Raw genomic sequence first — 19947 nt, forward strand, 5'->3', positions numbered from 1 at the left:
GTCCTCCATGTCGTCTGGCTAGTACACTCTTTCTGAGGCCTCTTTCATGGGTTCCCTGAGCTCTTAGGGGAGGGATTTGATGGAGACATCCCATTTAGGGCTGAGTGTACCAAGTTTTCTCACTATGTGTAATAATGTCTGTCTGTGGGTCTCTGTATTTGTTCCCATCTGCAGTAGGAGGAAGCTTCTCTGTTGATAGCTAAACAAAGCATGGATCTATACATATAGCAGAAAACCATTAGGAGTCATTTTATCAATACATTTTTGCTCTCAGTTTTAGATCAGTATTGATTGGTTTTTTCCTTAGCTATCTAGACTCTTGGTCATCCAAGCAGTGCTGGGTATAGGTTCCATCTCATGGAGGGGACACCAGTCAAGTCAGTCATTGCTTACTAACACAAGCTTTGTGCTACCCTTGCCCTAACATACCTTACAGGCAGTATTCTATGGTTGATCTAAGCATTTGTGGATGGCTTGGTGTTTATGTTTCTCTATTGATAGTATGCAGAGTACCTTCCTGTACCAAAGACCTAAATGTAGGGATAAAGGTTCTCTGCAGGCATCAGTTCAACATCTCCATGTTTAATATAGATGTTGTCTTCAACAAGAGGCCTTGTTGCCAATTTGTGGAGAGCAACCTATATACCTGGCAACAGCCTGGGTTATTTAGGGGTTCACATGAGGCCACTTTGGCCAAAAATCCAATTAGACAGAACCCAATTTTGGAACTGGATGCTTTATTTGATGACAAGAGATGGGCACTTAGGAATCTGACTCCCCCTTTATTTGACATTTTCATTTAGATTGCCTTCATATATGTATATATTTTAGGAAATTTCTACTCTATTAGGCTTCCATATTATCCATCAAAAGCCCAATAATAATATTTTTCTCTCCCCATATTCCCCCCTTCACCCTCTCTTTCATCTCCTTGCCCTCTTTTCCATCTATAGCTGTTCTATTTCTGATTCCTACTGAGATCTGTTACCTCTAGCCACTTACTCTATACCTGCCCTCTACTGTTCTATGCATTTTAGCTTGGTTACCATTGGCTTAAGGTCTAAAATCCACATATAAGCAAATACATATAATATTTGTCTTTCTGGGTCTGGTATACTTCAGTCAAGATGATTTTTTTCCTAGTTCCATGTAATTGCTTGCAAATTTCATGATGTCTTCTTCTTTTAAAGACTGAATAGTACTCCATTGTGTATATATACCACATTTTCTTTATCCATTCTTCTGTTGAGTGGCATCTAGGTTGTTTCCAGTTTTTGGCTACTGTGAATAGAGTATCAAAGAACATGATTGAGCAAATGTCTTTATGGTAGGATGAAGCATCCTTTGGGTATATGCAAGAGTTGTATAGCTGGATCTTGGGGTAGATTGATTCCCATCTTCCTGAGAAACCACCACAGTGATTTCCATAGTGTTTATATGAGTTTGCACTCACATTAGCAATGTATGATACGAGTGTTCTTATTTCACATCATTGCCAGCATAAGCTGTCACTTGTTCTGTTTATTTTAGCCATTCTGACAGGTGTAAGATGAAATTCCTAAGTAGTTTTGATTTGCATTTATTTCCATGATGACTAAGGATGTTGAAATTTTTGTAAAGTGCTTCTCAGCCATTTGAGTTTTTCCTCTATTAATAGTTTTCTCTATAGGACCCATTATTATTGAGTTATTTGTCTTCTTGAAATCTAATGTTTTGGATATTATCCCTCTATTGGATGTGTAAACTGCAGCTTTGTCTGAATCATGATGTCCTTTGCCATGCAGAAGTTTCTCAGTTTTATGAGGTGTCATTTATTAATTGTTGACCTTAGTGCCTGTGCTAACAGTGCTATGGCACCAGACATGTTGTTTTCCTTCTCAGACTATTTGTTTTTGGTATATAGAAGAGTGTCTTAGGGTATTGTTGCTGTGAAGAGATACAATGACTATGTTAAGTCTTATAAAGGAAAATGCTTACCTGGGGGCAGGTCCGGCTTATAGTTCAGAGGCTTAGTCCATTATTGTCTTGACAGGAAGAATGGTGCTGAATCGGTAGTTGAGAGTTCAATTTTGGGATCTGCAGGTAGCAGGAATATAAGGAGAAACACTGGGCCTGGTTTAAGGATCTGAGACCTCAAAGCCTTAACACACACACACACACACACACACACACACACCAACACCGAGAGAGGAGAGGAGAGAGAGAGAGAGAGAGAGAGAGAGACACACAGAGAGAGAGAGACACAGAGAGAGACAGAGAGACAGAGAGACAGAGAAAGAGAGAGAGACACACAGAGATAGACAGAGAGAGAGAGAGAGACAGAGACTGAGGCAGAGACAGAGAGACAGAGACAGAGAGAGCCACACACACACAGAGGTAGACAGAGAGAGACAGAGAGACAGAGAGAGAGACTCTTCCTCCAATACCACCACATCTACTCCAACAAGGCCACTCCTCTAATAATGGCACTCCTTATGAGCCTATGGGGGCTTTTTTTTCAAACCACCACAGAGGGCTACTCATTTTTGTGAGTTTATTTTGTTTCCAGCTACTTTGCTAAAAGTTTATGAGCTGTAGGAGTTTCCCCTGGTATTTTTAACTTCACTTATGTATACTATAATATCATCTGCAAATAAAGTTACTTTGAATTCTTCCTTTCTAGTTTGTATCCTTTTTTCTCCTTTAGGTGTCTTATTGCTCTAGATAAGACTTCAAGTAATATATTGAAGGGATATGGAGAGATTGGACAACTTTGTCTTGTTTCGGCTTTTAGTGAAATTGCTTTGAGTTTCTCTTGATTTAAGTTGATGTTGGCTATGGGCTTGTTTTAAACTGCCTTTGTTATGTTGAGGTATCTCACTTGTATCCTTAATTTCTCCAGGACTGCATTTGTAGATAGATATTGCTTATATTTTGTTTTTATCGTGAATGTGTTTTATTCCCCCATCTACAGTGATTGAAAGTTTTGCTGGGTACAGTTGTCTGGGCTGGCATATGCAGTCTCTCAGAGTCTTCAGACCATCTCTCTAGGGCATTCTGGGTTTCTTAGAGTCTCCATTTAGAGTTTAGGTGTGATTCTAGTAGCTCCCCCTTTCTATGTTACTTGTTCTTTTTTACCTTTAAGTTTTAAATATTTTTATTTGTTGTGTATGTTTGGTTTTTTTATTACTATGTGCTAATAAGACTTTCTTTTCTGTTTCAGTCTATATAGTGTTCTATAAATTTTTTATTCTTTGAAAGCCATCTCTTTCTTTATTTAGGTTAAGGGAATTTTTTTTCTTTTTCTTTTCCCTTCCTTCCTTCCTTCTTTCCTTCCTTCCTTCCTTCCTTCTTTTTTCTGGCCTGTCTGGGTCTCTGGGTCTAGAAGAAAGTGTTGGGTCTCTTAGTGGTGAAGCACTGTTTGTGCTGGTGCCACAACAGGGGATGAGGCACCGGGAACTTGATCTCGGAATTGTGGTACTGCTTGACAGCTAGTTGGCTGGCTGATATCTCTTCCACCTTCATGATATGGATGGAGTGAGCACAACCATGGTGCTGGGCACCCATATTGTGTTAGCACTGTGTGACTGTGCCCGTGGTGGCCAGGTCCTGGTACTCCTGGTACATGTTGTATGTGTCCCTGCGGGAGCTGTAGACCAGCCAGATGCCAATTTATTTATTTATTTATTTTTTTATTTTTTTATGTTTAGTGGCTAACTTCTCAAACACCTTCCCAGATGATTTCTTCATCTTCTTCAGCTATGAAAAAAAGTACCAGAAGTCGGACTTGGTCACCACATGGTTGGTGAAAAGATGCACATTGGGTACAGTGGTGGTGAATGGCATTTCAGGATGGGCAAGCAGAGCCCCACCATCTTGTACTCCAGAAGCATGCCTGATGCCTTTATGTCCTGCATCGCCTCCACTCACAAAGGAGGATATTTCTTTTATAATTTTGTTGAAATTTTTTGTGCATTTGACCTGTGTTTCTTTTCCTTTCACCTTTCCTATTATTCTTAGATTTGGTCTTTTCATAGTGTCTCAGATTTTCTGTGCTAAGAATTTTTTGGATTTCACATTTTCTTTGACTGAGGCATCCATTTCTTATATTATATCTTCGGTGTCTGGGATTCCTCTTTCCATCTCTTGTAGTCTGTTGGTGAAGCTTGCCTCTATGGTTTCTGTTCTGTTTCCTAAATTTTTTCATTTCCAGTTTTTCCCTCAGTTTGGTTTGCTTTTTTGAATCCATTTCCATTTTCAGGTCTTAAATGGTTTTAATCATTTCCTTTCAATTATTTATGTGCAAGGGGTTATTCTTTCCACATGTTTTCATAGATTTCTTTAAGGGATTTATTCATTTTCACTATATGGACTTCTATCATATGCTAAAAGACTGTTTTAATGTCTTATATTTGTGTTGGTATATTCAGAGCCCACTGTGGAGGGGTTGCTAGGGTCTAGTGGAAACATATTTTTCTAGTTGTTATTAATTGTGTTCTTGTGCTGATGTCTTGTCATCTGCTCCCCTGGCCTATGAATTTGCAGTGAGTTGCCTCATGCTCCTTTAAAATATTTATTTATTTTCATTTTATGGATATGGTGCTCTGCATGCATATATGTCTGTGAACTCCGAGTGTGCCTGGCCCCCATAGAAGTCAGAATGGAACTTATAATGCGGGGCCCCAGAGGAACCCCTATTCAAGACCCTTGAGGAACCTTGTGGCCCCAAAAGGCTTGATCTTGAGGCCAACCCAACTCTATAGCAGGCTTCAGTTTCATGTTAGGTTCAGAACAGGCCTAAGTCCCCATTCCTCAGAAATAAGTTCAGCATTCACTAGAAATACTGTAGAAAATAGGCAGCCAATCAGAGATGGCCTAGCCTCTGGGCCAGAGAAAGATTGCTTAAGGTTGACTTACTGCTGGTCTAATTGTTTGAGGATGATTTACTGCTGGTCTGGAAATCTCTTGTCTTATGATTAACTCACGACCACTGACTAAGGTTGTCCATGAGATTTCAGTTTGATTGTTCCAATCATGTGACAGGTTACCTATTCCCCTGCCCTACTTTTTGGAGTTTCCTTGAATGCCTTTAAGAAGAGCCTGTGCGCACACCTCTGGGTCACCATTTTATCTAAGTGGTGACTCCCACATGCTGGATTTCTGCAGAATAAATGCTCTTTGCTGCTTGCATACTATTTGAGTCTGGGGTCTATTCTTCAGCATGTTTCAGACCCTAACAATAATCCCTAGGAATGGAGTTATGGATTCTTGTGAGCCACCTTGGTTGTGCTGGGAGTTGAACCTGTATTCTTTGGAAGAACATCAGGGTTCTTAATCATTGAGCAATCTATCTAGACCCTCATAATACTGTTTTGATAGACACCTGAAAAAACTGGAAAAGAAGGATCATAGCTCAGCCTAATAAGGATTATGTCATCTATTTCTGGGGAATATTAGACTAGGCAAAGTCTTAGATATCAGTTGTAATAGCTGCCATTCCATTCTCTCTCTCTCTCTCTCTCTCTCTCTCTCTCTCTCTCTCTCTCTCTCTCTCTCTCTCTCTCTCCCTCCCTCCCTCCCCTCCCATTTCTTCTCTCACACTGCCCTTACACAAAGCTATTGCTAAGACCATAGGTTGCTTTCCACAAACTGACAGCAAGGCCTCATTGCTAAAGACAACACCTAGACAAAACTATTGAGCATTGGAAAGTCCAGCTTGTTCCTACACAGAGACTTTACTTCTATGTTCTGGTACTCTGCATGCTACCAATGTCCTGCCTGAAAGATATGCTAATGCAATAGTGGCACAAAGCTTATAGGAGTAACCAACCAATATCTGATTTGACTTAAGGCCCAGTCCATGTAATAGAACCCATATCTGGCATAGATTGGGTAACCAATAACCTGAGACTAGATAGTGCAAGTTCTCAGGGGAAAACCAAACACTACTGCTCTGAAAAACAAAAACAGAATCAACCAACAACAACAACAACAACAACAACAAAAAACAAAAACAAAAAACAAACAAACAAAAAAACCCCAATAAACTATAACAATAAGGCAACTCCTAATCACATTTTGCCACACTCATAAATCAGTGCCTTTCTCAGCCATCATCAGAGAAGTGTCTATTTACAGCATATGGGAACAAATATAAAGACACACAGGTAGACATTATGTAGAGAGTGAGAGACTTGATAACACTCTGCCCTAAATGGGATATCTCTATCACATCCCTCCTCCCAGGGCTCAGGAAACCCCAAGAAAGAGGAGGCAGAAAGAAATATAAGACCCAAAGGGGATAGAGGACACCAGCCTCTAAATCAATATGATCAAAGTTCATATGAATGAAGAGATCGAGGCAGCAGGCACAGGTCAGTTCCAGGTCCCCTGCATGCATGGTATGGTTTTCAGTTTAGTGTTTTTATGAGATTTCTGAGTTGGGAATGAGTGGGTCTCTGATTCTTGTGCTTTCTCTTGAATATTTTTCTTATTTTTTTTGCTTTGTCCAATTCTGGTATGCTAATTTTTGTTATATCTTATTACAATTGCTTTTTTAAATTAATAGTAATGGAATACTCTTTTTACTAGCATTCTATAAACAAGCTAGTTATAATGTCAGTTAACACCCAATAAAGGAAGGAAATACCATTTTGTCTTCCTTAATGTCTTTAAGTCTGGAAGGAGATTGCTTCTTTTTGGCCTCAAGACCCCAACAACTGAGAAGCAACATTCCAACCTTTTTTCTAATGATATCAAAGTGAGGATACCTTTAAATGTATAATAAATTATACAATGTGTAAATGTATCTAAAAATATATGATCACTTAAAAGATAATTACATATAACCTTTTAGGCATTCCTATTCCTGGGACCTGAACTGGGAGCTATCTGTTAGAAATACGAACAAGGGGCTCAAGAGATGGCTCAGTGGTTAAGAGCACTGAACTAACTGTTCTTCCAGAGGACCTGGGTTCAATTTCCAGTCCCCACATGGAAGCTCACAGCTACCTGTTACTCCTATTTCAGGGCATCTGACCCTCTCACACAGACACACAAGTAGTCAAACACCAGTGTACATAAACTAAAAAGGAAATGAGGCTATTGTGAAGGGAGTGGTTTCCCTAATTTCTTTCTCTGCCCTTTTGTCATCTGTATACAGGAGGGCTACTAACTTTTTCGTGTTAATTTTGTATCCTGCCACTTTGCTGAAGCTGTTTATCAGCTGTAGGAGTTCTTTGGTTGACTTTTGGGGATCGCTGATGTATATTATCATATCATCTGCAAATAGGGAAACTTTAACTTCTTCCTTTCCTATATGTATCCCCTTGATCTCCTTTAGCTGTCTGATTGCTCTAGCTAGGACTTCAGAATTTTTCATTAGTGTAGGGAAAGGTAAAAACCAGTAGAGTGTCCCAGAACTTTCATTCTTGGCAGTACTTGACTGTCACGACCCCTCCAGTGTAGTCTGGGTTACCATGGAACCCGAAGCGATGACCCCTACCCAAGGGAGAGCCTCCTGGAAATGGGTCTGATGTTTCTGCCAGGAGTAACTGATTATAGCACTCATTGTTTTTTTTTCTTTTCTTTTTAACATCCTAACTGTTCTTCTGACTGTTTTCTTTTTCTGTCTTTGTTTTTACTTTCTTATCAAAAAAACTTTTCAGATTTAACTGTGTTACTAAGAGACCCTTAACTTAAAACTACAGCCAAGGGTCATTCAGACAAGTTTACCACTAAGTTCCATTCCACTTGCTAATAAAAACATAGCTAAAAATTAGTCACCAGTAAATAGTTCATATTATAACTTACAAATAAAAAGCTTAAGTAAACTCCAGATAGTGACAAAAAAAAAAAACTTAAAAAAACAAAATTGTCCTAACTCACAGATGTTTAACATAATAGAAAAATTGACCTTGGATAAAGAGGGCATATACACTGACACCAATCTAATAACTTATAAACGCTTGTTCAAGATTGATGACATTATTATACTACATTCTGTATTTTAAATTGTATAAAAAAATGTGTAACCACAAAAAACCCCACCCATTTCAAGAGATATGTATAAAAACCTGACTCATTTGCCTACAAAATACACTCAAACTTAAACCTTCCCCTATGTTGGCTTGTTTGCCACACGCCTATCTTCTGCCCACTGACACTTCAAAAACTTCCAACCCCAAAAACTTATATCTGACTAACACAGTCCGTGACACTTGACACTTAAGGAACAGTGGTAGGTAACTTTCAAATGGGCCTTAGGTGGAAATCCAAAGGACAGCCTTTCTCTGGGTCAAGTGTCTGTGTCCTGCATAAGCCACTGAGAAAAATAGGACAACACAATACTGTTTTCAGGGCATGCCGAGAGCTGTTACTTGCCACTCTGTTATGTGACACACTACAAGAAAGAAAAACCTAGTAGCCTAAAAAGCCTGTTAGAATTTTTGAACTCCTTCAGAAAGGAAATGCACTCTTAGATTTCTCTTTTAAGGTTCCTAGCTGAGTGAGATTGTGTCAATCATCTGTAGAGGACCAAGCATGTCAGAATCTTGAGAGGTGGCCATGGCTTTTTGTTGGAGACTTGTTCTACTCTTACCGGTGCTGGTCGTAAAAGGGGAACAGATTTTATCTTCAGAGATGTGTAAGGATCTGAAGCCTTATTCTTTACACTGATTCTTTTGGTCCACTTGGGTCGGGGTATGGCTATCTTAACTTGCTGGAACACTTTGTTTCTCTGATTCAACTGCATTTGGCTATCCAGTGATTCTCTTTTAACCTTGTAGATTTCAACCCCTTTGGCAAACCTCTATCTCCAAAAATATTTATGCTACAATTCATAGCAGTAGCAACATATAGTTACACAGTAACAATGAAAATAATTTTATGTTTGGGGGTCACCATAACATGAGGAAGTGTATTAAATGGTCAGACAGTATTAGGAAGATTGGAAAACACTGCTTATAACAGATAATGGATCTTGGACTGCATATATATAATTTTCTCTTTGGGATCAATAATTTTAAATTGAGGGGGAAACAAAGAGAATGATAGATTTTAGACATTATGTTCTTGCATTTCTAGTTAGATTCTTTGGGATTATGCAAGATGACTTTTCATCTCTGTGATGTAATTGATATAAAACTCAACCTCTCTAACTGCTAGTGTTGTTGACATGGCTTGTTTCTCATACCCTGAAAGCTGGCAGTGTCCTCTATGGGAAACATTTTTTATGACACCCCAGGGCTGCACTGTCCAGCAGTAACAGCTAAAAAGCTAAACTGTTGACTTCAATGCTATACAATCTAGTCCAATATATTTCAATGTGTAATCAAACTGTAAAACATTTGTAATATCTTATGTTGTTTTTATCTACATCCTCAATATGTATGGTATTTGTCATATGAGCATGGGACACATTTCCAGTGTTAATAATACTTCAAACAATGTAGATTAGCAGCTATCTTCCTAGGAAACAAGTTTTGAGATAACATGAAGAACATGACTATGATGTCTTTAATGCATATAGCATATTTTGATAATGCTAAGATATATATAATGATATCTTGGAATCTTACAAGTAGTAAGGAAATTATGTTATAAGTTATGGGTATCTCAAATGGATCTACATTTTAAAATCCATTAAAATATAGGAACAATTTATTTATCATGTGTTCATTGCTGTTTATGTATCAACTGAGTTACTTTTTATTTTCTTATTTTTAAAGATGTGAAAGATTTTATTTTGTAAAGTGTTCATTACTTCTTAAGGACCCAAGTCTTTCCATAAAGTTTCTTCACATGTTGAAAGAAGAAATCTCAGAGCCTGGCACATTTAAGGCCAGTATTGTTCTTTTCTCTGTTAGAAAGTTGTACAGTTTTTTGATAGATATGATTTAAAATTTATACCTAAGAGCATGATAATTTGTTATTTTTTCACTTTTGATTACTGACTATTTTGGTAAGTATAGCATATTCTTTATAGATTCTTGCTTATTGTTGTCACCTAAAATTCTGTTAAAATTTTCTTTTTTAAAAACTGAGTCTTACTACAGAGCCTGACTGACCTGGAACTTGATATGTATGTTATACTGGCCTAGAACTTATTTTCTTTAACAATGGCAAGGAGCCACTGCAAGGTCAGGAAATGAAATTTAACTCCCCACTTTAGAAAGAAGAACTTGGAACTTAGTCATTAAATGGTGAAAGAGAAGAGTCAGTAGTCAAACGTGGAATCTCAGACCACAGATTTCTACAACTTGATTACCTTGCAGTTCACCAATTCTTATGGGAATGTGACAACTTTTCTTGAAAAACAATGTCTCTGGGGAAAGGTGGAAACCCTGCACAGTGAGGATTGAGGAGGAAATTTAAAGAAAACTATACAATATGGAAAGGATGTTGGGTGTACCAATAATGGACATGAACAAGATGCCAAGCAGAGTCCGGGAAAAGTTGGTATCTGGAACCAGAGTCCCACACAGTTGAATGGCATCTGTGTTTTAAGAGAAACGCCAACAATGCCTTTTCCTGCAAAGTGTGGTGGTTTGGAAGAAAACGGCCTCCATTGGGTTACATAGAGTGGCAATATTAGGAGGTGTGACCTTGCAGTAGGTGTGCTTTGTTGGAGGAACTACATGACTAGGGCATGGACTTTGAGAAGCTCACCAGTTCACTTCCTGCTGCCTGCTGATCCAGATGTAGAACTCTCAGGTACCTCTCCAGCATCGTGTCTGCCTGCATGTCACCATGCTTCCTGCCATGATGACCATGAACTAAACCTCTGAACTGTAAGAAATGCTTGATTAAATGTTTTGCTTTATAGGAGCTGTCATGGTCATGGTGTCTATTCACAACAGTAGAAATCCCACCTAAGATAGCTAGCTAGTAAATCTTCTCGGATTTGTATTTGTTATTTTTCTGTTCTTGTGACAAAATATCTGGTAGAGGCACTTTAAAGGAGGAAGGGTTTTGATTCATGGTTTTGATCAATACAGTCCTTGGCTGTATTGATCACAGGCCTATGGTTGGATGGGCCATGTAATAGAGGTTACTCATTCCATAGTGTACAGGAAGTGGAAAGCAGTGATGGGGGAGGGACTAGCATGAAGTATAGCCCTACCTCAACATCCCCACCCTACCCCATGACCTCCTTCCTCTACTAGGCTCCTACTTCCATGGTTTTGTCTCCTCCTAATTATCTATTCAAAGTTTGAATCTACCAATGTGTTAAACCCTTCAGTAGGTGAGAGTCCTCACAATATACTTGTTTCTGAGGCATTCCCACAAACATTCAGAGTGTATTGTAACACCGTATTTCTCAACTCAGTCAAGTTGACAGTCAAGAATAACCATCAAAGTGGGACATGTTTTCTGTGAGAGAAACTTAGCTTTGCCACTGAGACTTGACAAACAGCTACAGACAATAAATGCACAGGCAAATGGGGCAGTGTTTTTTGTTTATAAATGCAAGCTGTTGGCTTAACTTGGCTCTGGACCACAGTTTTCCAACCCGAATACAAGGCTTTATGCAATGATTTTTCTACTTCCTTCACCCGCTGTTACTTATGGAAAATATATGCTCACTGGAAACCGATTCATCAGTCATGTCACATTTCCCACAAGGAGGCATGAAGAGTGTATGCATAGTCCCATTACTCCAAGATAACTTTTATTGTACATGGCAGAGTCTGGCTGGTCTAGCAGAAACCTAACTCAATAATGGCTCAGGATGGTAGAAGATAATGTCTGTTAGAGGTGACTTCTTATATAAGTAGCTCAGGTGACTCCAGGGTGTTGCCTCATCTTCACACCCTTCAAGGCTCACAACTAGCCAATCTGCCTTGGGAACAAAAGAAGGAAGAAAAAGATCGAAGGCAAGTGTAGTGCTTCCTTTCCTGGCTACACTGTAGAAGCAGCTCACCACTTCTGCACACGGCTCATTGGTCAGTATTTAGTCACCTAACCCCATCTAATGGCAAGAGAAAGTCAGCAATAGCATATTTATGTATGCTGAAAATCTCACAGTGGGTGATCTCATTGTTGTGCAAATACTACAGAGCACACCCATGCAAACCTGCATGGGAGAGTCTATTCTCCTAAGCTATATTGAAATCTTATGGGGCTACTATTATACATGTTCATTGTTGACCAAATTATATGGTATAATTATTGATTATAGATAGGCATGCCTCAGTAAAATTGGGTTTTCTATTACTGTGGAAAAAGTAAAAATTGAAAGATATGTAGACAGTCTCATCTTTGACTAGTTTTCAGTCTTCATCTAGTACTGATAAAGCAGTAAGGCCAAGAGGAGTTACTTGGGTTATTGAGTTCTATTTTATTATATTGCATGTGACAGATTATATGCTGTATTATTTGGGGATAGACCTAAAGATGTTAGACATGGTCAAAAGAGAATGAGAAATGTGTACTACACATAGGATACTTTCGAGAATTTAAGTGACAATTATCTCTCGTATGTTTCTCCCCCTCTCCCCTGAGTCTATTGAAGACATTACTGACAGAACACAGAATTCTTTCCCAGCGAGCTGAGTCTGGGTTTTAAACTCCTCTATATCCTGACTAGGGTCTCTTAAATTTTAAACACTTGGGAACCATTTTTGCCTGAAAATTTTTTATATGACCTGGGAATATGAATACATAAAATGAGCATCCAAAGCAAATGTTTACTAATAATAATTCATTAATAAATAAATTTTAGAACATTATTTTGTGTATATATATAAAATCTATAATTTATTAAAGATAAAAGATGGTTTGTATATGAATAAAATTGGTATTCTTGTTGATTTTTAAAATAAAGAATTAGATCTTGTGCTCCACAGATAGCTTGGTGGATAAAAGATTTGCTGTGTAAGTCCAAGGAGTAGCATTTTATCTCTGGAACTTACATAAAGGAAAAAGTAAGAACAGACCCCACGAAGTCACCCTCTGACCTCTATGGGCTCATTCAAACATACCATACACTTGTATATACACACTTAGTTACAAAAAAAAAAAAAGGATTAACTCTTGGCTGAATATTTAATAATGTAGGATGTAGATAATCATCAATACTTTTCAGCATTGATCAATATTTTTCATTGATAATTGTCAGTGTTGAGAATGTCACTTTGTGTACATATGTAGAACAAAATGGCAGAAATATATTCATAAATTGTTAGAAGTTGTGTTCTAACAATTTGATTATCAATTCAAGCCAAAATTCTATAAAGGGAACCCAGGACAGCCAAAGCTACACAGAGAAACCCTGTCTCAAAAAAAAAAAAAAAAAAAAAAAAAAAATCAGAGTTGGGCGTGGTGGTGCACGCCTTTAATCCCAGCACTCGGGACAGAGGCAGGTGGATCGCTGTGAGTTCGAGGCCAGCCTGGTCTACAAAGTGAGTCCAGGATGGCCAAGGCTACACAGAGAAACCCTGTCTTGAAAAAAACAAAAAAAAAAAAAAAATAAATAAATAAAAAAAAATAAAAATAAAAAAAAAATAAAAAAAATAAAAACAAAACAAAATTCATTGAATTACTTTTTAAACAGAACTCATCAGGAACTCAGCAGCGATGTTAAAAAACAAAACATCCTAATACAATACACCTAAAGACACTCATTTGCTACCCATGAGGCATGATTGGAGGTCAGTGCATCAGTCATTATTCTTGCAACTGAACTGTTGTGTTTCCATAAGAGCAGAAGTTTTATATGGATAGCAAAGTCTCTGTCATTCACAGTGTAGTCATGAATTTGATCTGTGGTGTTTCAGGCAGGTTGTATTTGTGTTCTATGGCCAGAGAGCATGCTTAGTGTGAAGCATCTGTGTTCTGTATTCTAACCAAGGCTGCAGTCCATGACGATGCTATGCTCGTCAGTACTGACAGAACATCCCGGCTTCATTACCTGTTGAATTTTATTTATTTATTTATTTTTTACTTTTGAGCACTTAAGAAACCTGTTACTCATGCCAAATTTTTGTACCTCTCATGTTCAGTTATGAGACCTCATGTGAAGTCAAGACCCACAGTTTAAAAAATCTGTGTTCTAGACATAGTGTCTACCAACCTAAGTAGAGTAGACATGCAGTTAGCAATGGATTTACCCTTTCAGATTTACTCTTTTTTCTCTATTGTACTCTGATCTTACTTACACATGTCCACATGACAATATATGAATACATGTTGCTCTTTTTTAACGAAAATATTTTTATTTTATATTTTGATTAATTATAAATATATATAATTAGTATGTACATATATACATATAATATATACATATATATGTCTGTCTGTGTAGGGTTATGTGCATATGAGTGTAGGTGTCTATGGAGGCCAGAAAAGGGTATCAGATCCTTTGCTCTTGGAGTTAAAGGTGATTGTGAATCACCTGCTATGGATGCTGAGAAGCAGACTCAGGTCCTCTGCAAGGGCAATGCATATTTTTAAATGCAGAACTATATCTCTAGAGCTGCCTTTTGTCTTTTAAGTCAATTCTTCTTTCCTCCCTTTTGTCAGATATTTAGCTTGTTTGAGTTTCCAGTTCATAAAGAATGCCGAATTTTTAGAGGTAACTAAAGTTAACCTTTAGTCACAAAACATGTATTGGGATTATTTTATTTAGATCTTTCATTTTATGAACACATAGATTGGAACCACACATTTAGAAAGGAGTGATCTATAGGAACACAGGGAGAAAAAAATCAAACGTGAAGCTCCTCTCCAAGACTCCTGATTCTTGTTCACAAATTTATAGTTTGCCAAGGTCAGATCAGTATGTGCCAACAGTAATAAGGATTACAATAATTATGCAAAATCATTACAATTAAGATAACCACAGGGCTTCTGTTTCTTTTGTAGTTGGGAACCAACACTGTCACCTTAAGAAATGATGTCTTGAGCAATTCTTTCTATGTTCTAAAGTTCAGCTGTTTGTAGAACTTTTCAATTTTACAAAATGGATTTGACATTGTCAAAAATAGAATTTGAAGTCTGCTCTCTAGAGCATTCATTCTGGTTAGGGTATAAAGAGTGATGCCTTGGCTTTCTTATCTCCACCAGATTTGATTTTTTAAAAGCTCCAAACCAGTCACCAAATTATTCTCCAAATTATTCATTATAATACCTCCAAGATTAATTTGTGGCATTAACTTGGAATTATTTTTAGTCTGCTGGGTCATTTTGATTCTCACACTTGTTCAACTGAAATTATATATGTTCTGTTAGACAAAAGGTTCCAGTCCTCTATGTGTGTGAACAGTTTCCCATCATGCACATAAGAATCCTCTGTATTAATCAGGTAAGGCAATGCTGTCTCAGGCTTTCAAGATCAGAAAAAAAAATCAACAAAAATAAGTTGAAGAAAGAGAACCTCATTACAAGACAAACACATCTAACAATGTCTATGTCTAAGAAAGTACCAGCTCTTTGTCTTATACAGATATTTTTAAAGACTGACTAAATTTTCTCATGAAAACTATAATTGGTCCTCTATCAAAATTTATGGCACTTTCACATGACAGAGAAAATGAATCTAGTACAATAGACCAAAGGACATTTTGATAAGAAACACTTTCTTATGATGTGACTGGTAATTAGATGAAGTTTAAAAGATGTTGGAAAAATTCCCTCCTTTTATCTTCTCATTTTGAAAAAAGAGTTTAGAAGCAGCAAATTGTCATGGCGACAGCAAAAAAGACAGAAGATAATTTCAGTACGATGTAGTTAAATCTTGAGCTGCACTTCTTAGCAGTGTAGCTTTGAGATGCAGAGCAAACAAAATGGTTCCCCATACTGAGACCAAGCCCAGTGTAAGCTTGAGAACTCCTGACCATCACAGAAGTCTTGTTGCTGGTTACATGACGTCTACCTTCTGTTTGCTGCTTCCAAATCAGCTAATAGTTAGCCTATGTGTTCTTAATAGATAAACAACCATTAATGCATCCTTGTAGCCTTTTCAGGACGTCTACTGATTTATCTTTTAGGAACTTTACTTAGTTAATAACTATTTAATGAGCATCCATTATGAGTGAAATAACATGTCACTAAAAATTGAGAAAGTCAAAAGCAAAGCCTTCAAAGAACCTATTTAATGTATGAAACAGATGGATAAGCCAATAATTTGTTTGCAAGAAGGCTGGTTGCTGTGGCAACAGCAAATCTTGCCTTAATGCCTATAGAGGAGACTGTACCGGGTTCTAGAAGGCTGGGTTCTTATAGCAGAGAATATGGGAAAAGAATCATAGGCTCATGTTGCCTACACAGAGGCATGGCAATTCAGAAGAGCATTTGCCACATTCTGGCCGGGGCTTGAAGAGAGGCATAGGACTCATTCCAATGACCCGGCATCTAGTACCTTTTCACTCTGGAGACTTGAAGGATGTGGAGAAGGATGTGAAATAGTCCCACACTTTTGCAGGATTCACAAAGTGACCCATGTCACAAAGTGCAGTCAGAGACCAAGCAGCAACTTCATCTGTTTAATGCCATCAATTCATAAGTAACTGAGCCCTGCTTTGCTGCCAGGAACCAAGCTGGTGGCAGAGGCATTCACAAGGTGAGCAGGCACACTCTACCCATGTGCAAAGGCATGGGAGAGACAGACACTAACAAATCAGTGGTAGTAACTATGACAAATATGATTCTCTTAATTATACCTGAAATATAGTATCTGTTGTCATTAGAGAGGGTACATCTCCTTATACATTAATCTCTCCATGTTTGTATGTTTAGTTCTCTCTATACAATGGTTCTCAACCTGTAGGTCACAACCCCTCTGGGGGCCAAATGACCCTTTCACAGGGGTTGTATAGCAGATAGCCTGGTTATCAGATGTTTACATTGTGATTAGTAACAGTAGCAAAATTACAGTGATGAAGTATCAACAAAAATAACTTTATGGTTGGGAGGTACCACAGCATGAGAACCTGTATTAAAAGGTCGTATTGTTAGGAAGGTTGGGAACCACTGCTCTATGCTGTAGGCACACAGAGTTCACTTAAAGTAACTTACAAGAAAATGACTTGGGGGACAGACTGTTTAAACTCTTATCTCTCCCCTCAGTGGCCAACATCTCTCCTGTAGGGAAATTCCAAGTTACAATTCTACATGTTTAACATTCTCTAGAGTTTGATTTCTTCATTTTTGACTATATGGTATAAAGCCGAAATATTGAGGGGGTTCCTAATATTTCCTTTTATAGTAATTTTTTAATATTAGATAGCATTTCATTACTATGATCAAAGTACCTGGTAGAAACAAGTTAGAAGAGAAAGGAGGTGTTTTGGCTCATGATTTCAAAAAGATTTATGATTTCTTAATCCAATGAGCTAGGATGGAGCATCATGGCAGCTGTTGACTCTTCTGTACTTCTTTACAGAAAATAAAAGGTGTGAAAAAGAGTCTGGTAATGTATTCCTAGCCCCAACCTGAGACTCTCCCACCACCAATCCCCATCCCTGTGGTGACCTACTTTCTCCATATAGGCTCCAACCCCTCTACCACTACCACGACCTACTTCCTCCAAGCAGGTTGTACCTCCCAAAACTTTCACCACCTCTCAAAATTGCACCAGCAGCCAAGGAGACAGTACATATTAAAGGTATGTCTGAATCTTAAGTGAAAATAAGGACATGACCACTTCTAGGTACGGCTGAGGGAGAGCTCAGGTAGAGCATCTGGAAGGGTCCAGACTGGACTAGGCCATGAAAGGAAAGAAAGGGGGAGAATGAGAGAAGAAGAAAAAAGATAGAGAAGAGGAGGAGAATGAGAGAAGAAGAGAAGAGATAGAGAAGAAGAAGGAGGACAAAGAGCCCAAGAGAAAGCCAGCCAGGGCAGACAGAGAGAGAGAGAGAGAGAGAGAGAGAGAGAGAGAGAGAGAGAGAGAGAGAGAGAGAGAGAGAGAGAGAGAGAGAGAGAAATGGCTGGGTTATAAAGGAAAAAGAGAAGCCTGGGGAAGTGTAGTGAAGGTTTGCCCCTGGGCTAGAGAGGTTAGGGTAGGAGGTGGGTGAGAAATGCTGAGAGGAGTTGCCAGAGGTACTGAGCAAGACTTGTCTTGGGTTTCTTTGAGACTTGGCAAATCTTAGTGTTTACCTTGTAATAAAACAATTCTGGAAATTTATTATAAAACTAACAATACTCTTACATAGGATCCATCAGTCATACTTCTTGGTATTTACTCACATGAACTGAAAATCTATGTCCATCTCAAAACCAGCACACAAATGCTTCTAGTGGCTATGCTGAAATTGCCAAAACGCTGGCAACTAAGATGCCCTTCAACAGTTCAATTTTTTTGTCAACTCAAAGAATATGACTTCAGGTAGAGCAAAGGATATGTTTTGGGCATAAGAATGTTTTTCTTTGGCTCAAACATTCAGGGCCAACTTTGATTGCATGAATTAAACTAACCAATGGTAGTGAGCAGGGAAAATTAGAGTATCTTTTGTTTTTGTTGTTGGAGTACTTAGATGAATTACCAGGCCTGCAGGTTTGAGCTGCATTCAACAACTTTTATCAATGTGACAGACTCGCATTGCTGTATCATGAAATGGCATTTCCCCAGAATAAACTCAAAGGCCGGTTTCTTCAAAAGGTATCCCCCAGGATTTCAAGACCATCTGTGCCTTTCTCCTCTGGCTACTGTGACAGTGACTGTCAGCTCCGCTCTGCCAGTCCCAGGTTGAAAGCCGTTCTTGGTCTTAAAAGACAGAGAATGTGGGATAAGCACATGCCATTGACATGCTTACTTTCCCTCTGCTCATCAGTATTCTCGGTTTTATTTAGGAAACAATGCTAACGACTAGATGTAATCCTCATGACAGTAAAATGTAGCAAAACACATCTATTTCTGCTCTTCATGGCACTAGCTTTTGTGGCATGTGAAGCATTAGTAGAACCGTTCAGAGGCTGAGACTATGTGCTTTGATGTTTTTCATTTATCTTCTATTCTCCAGTTCTTAGAAATGCTAACAAATGATATTAATTATTTTAAAATGTGCATATTTGCAGACGCAATTCAGTACTTGCTTGAATCAGTGAGGGCTCAGCTCACAGTCTATGCAGGGTACAGCCTGATGTGTCGGAGACGTTATTACCATATAGTATTATGCATGCAGAACTGTGCCTCTACGGTTCTGATGTTATGGGAAGTAGCAGGCTGTTTTCTTAATTCTCCTAAGCTGCATATCCCCCTAAAGACTCATTATGAAAAGACACGTTGGAGTGAGTGGTGTCATTACAAGATTGTTCTTGCTTGCCAACAAGCAACAAAAGGAGAGGAAAAAAAATCCTGACAATTTCTGAGATGCGATTAGAGATCGCCTCTGAAATTAATGAGATGTTAGAAATAAAAAGGAGCCAAACAGATTGCATCATGTGCACGGGCTTCACGGGGGCTTTAAAGCGGGGCAAATGGTTTGCTGAGCGCAGGCAGCAGTTCTCTTGATCCACTACTTTCTTGCTGCTCCTTCACCAGGGTGAAACCAAGCAGATCCACAACGATAAGCACTCACGTGATTACAGAACACTCTGACCCAGAGGAAACTGTAATTAAATTAACAGCTAAAGCTTGAGGTTTTCTCCCCCCTTTCCACTCCCCGCCTCTTCCCTCTCTCCCCTCCCCTTCCCTCTCTCTATTTCTTCTTAAAAAATGCTAGAGAGGAAATTCTCCCACTTCCAGCTACAACCCAGATTCTCTTTTCTGTTTCCCACCAGCTCCCTGCTGCCTTGTCTCTACCTGCTGGGTATCTTCTGTAGCGCATACCTCTGTCTCCATGGAGACAGACAGCTCTGAGGGGAGAGCCATCTGGACTCAAACCTCACCCCCAACCCCCAGCTTCCTGGGATCAGTTTGTTTTTGATCATAGAGCAGAGAGTTGGAGGACTTACCTTTTCTATAGGGAAGCAAAAATGTGTTGGCCACCTGAAATCCGCTCTCCGTGTGGGCTTGTATGCAGCCAGGCA

The 19947-nt window shown here is 38.6% G+C and overlaps 1 pseudogene; it reads right to left on the reverse strand.

The window, feature by feature from the left end:
- Positions 1 to 3360: 3360 nt before the first annotated feature.
- LOC127198991 (60S ribosomal protein L18a-like) lies at positions 3361 to 3896 on the reverse strand (annotated as a pseudogene).
- Between the last annotated feature and the right edge of the window lie 16051 nt (positions 3897 to 19947).

Source organism: Acomys russatus, chromosome 15 (genome assembly GCF_903995435.1).
Source record: "Acomys russatus chromosome 15, mAcoRus1.1, whole genome shotgun sequence".
Lineage (NCBI taxonomy): Eukaryota > Metazoa > Chordata > Mammalia > Rodentia > Muridae > Acomys > Acomys russatus.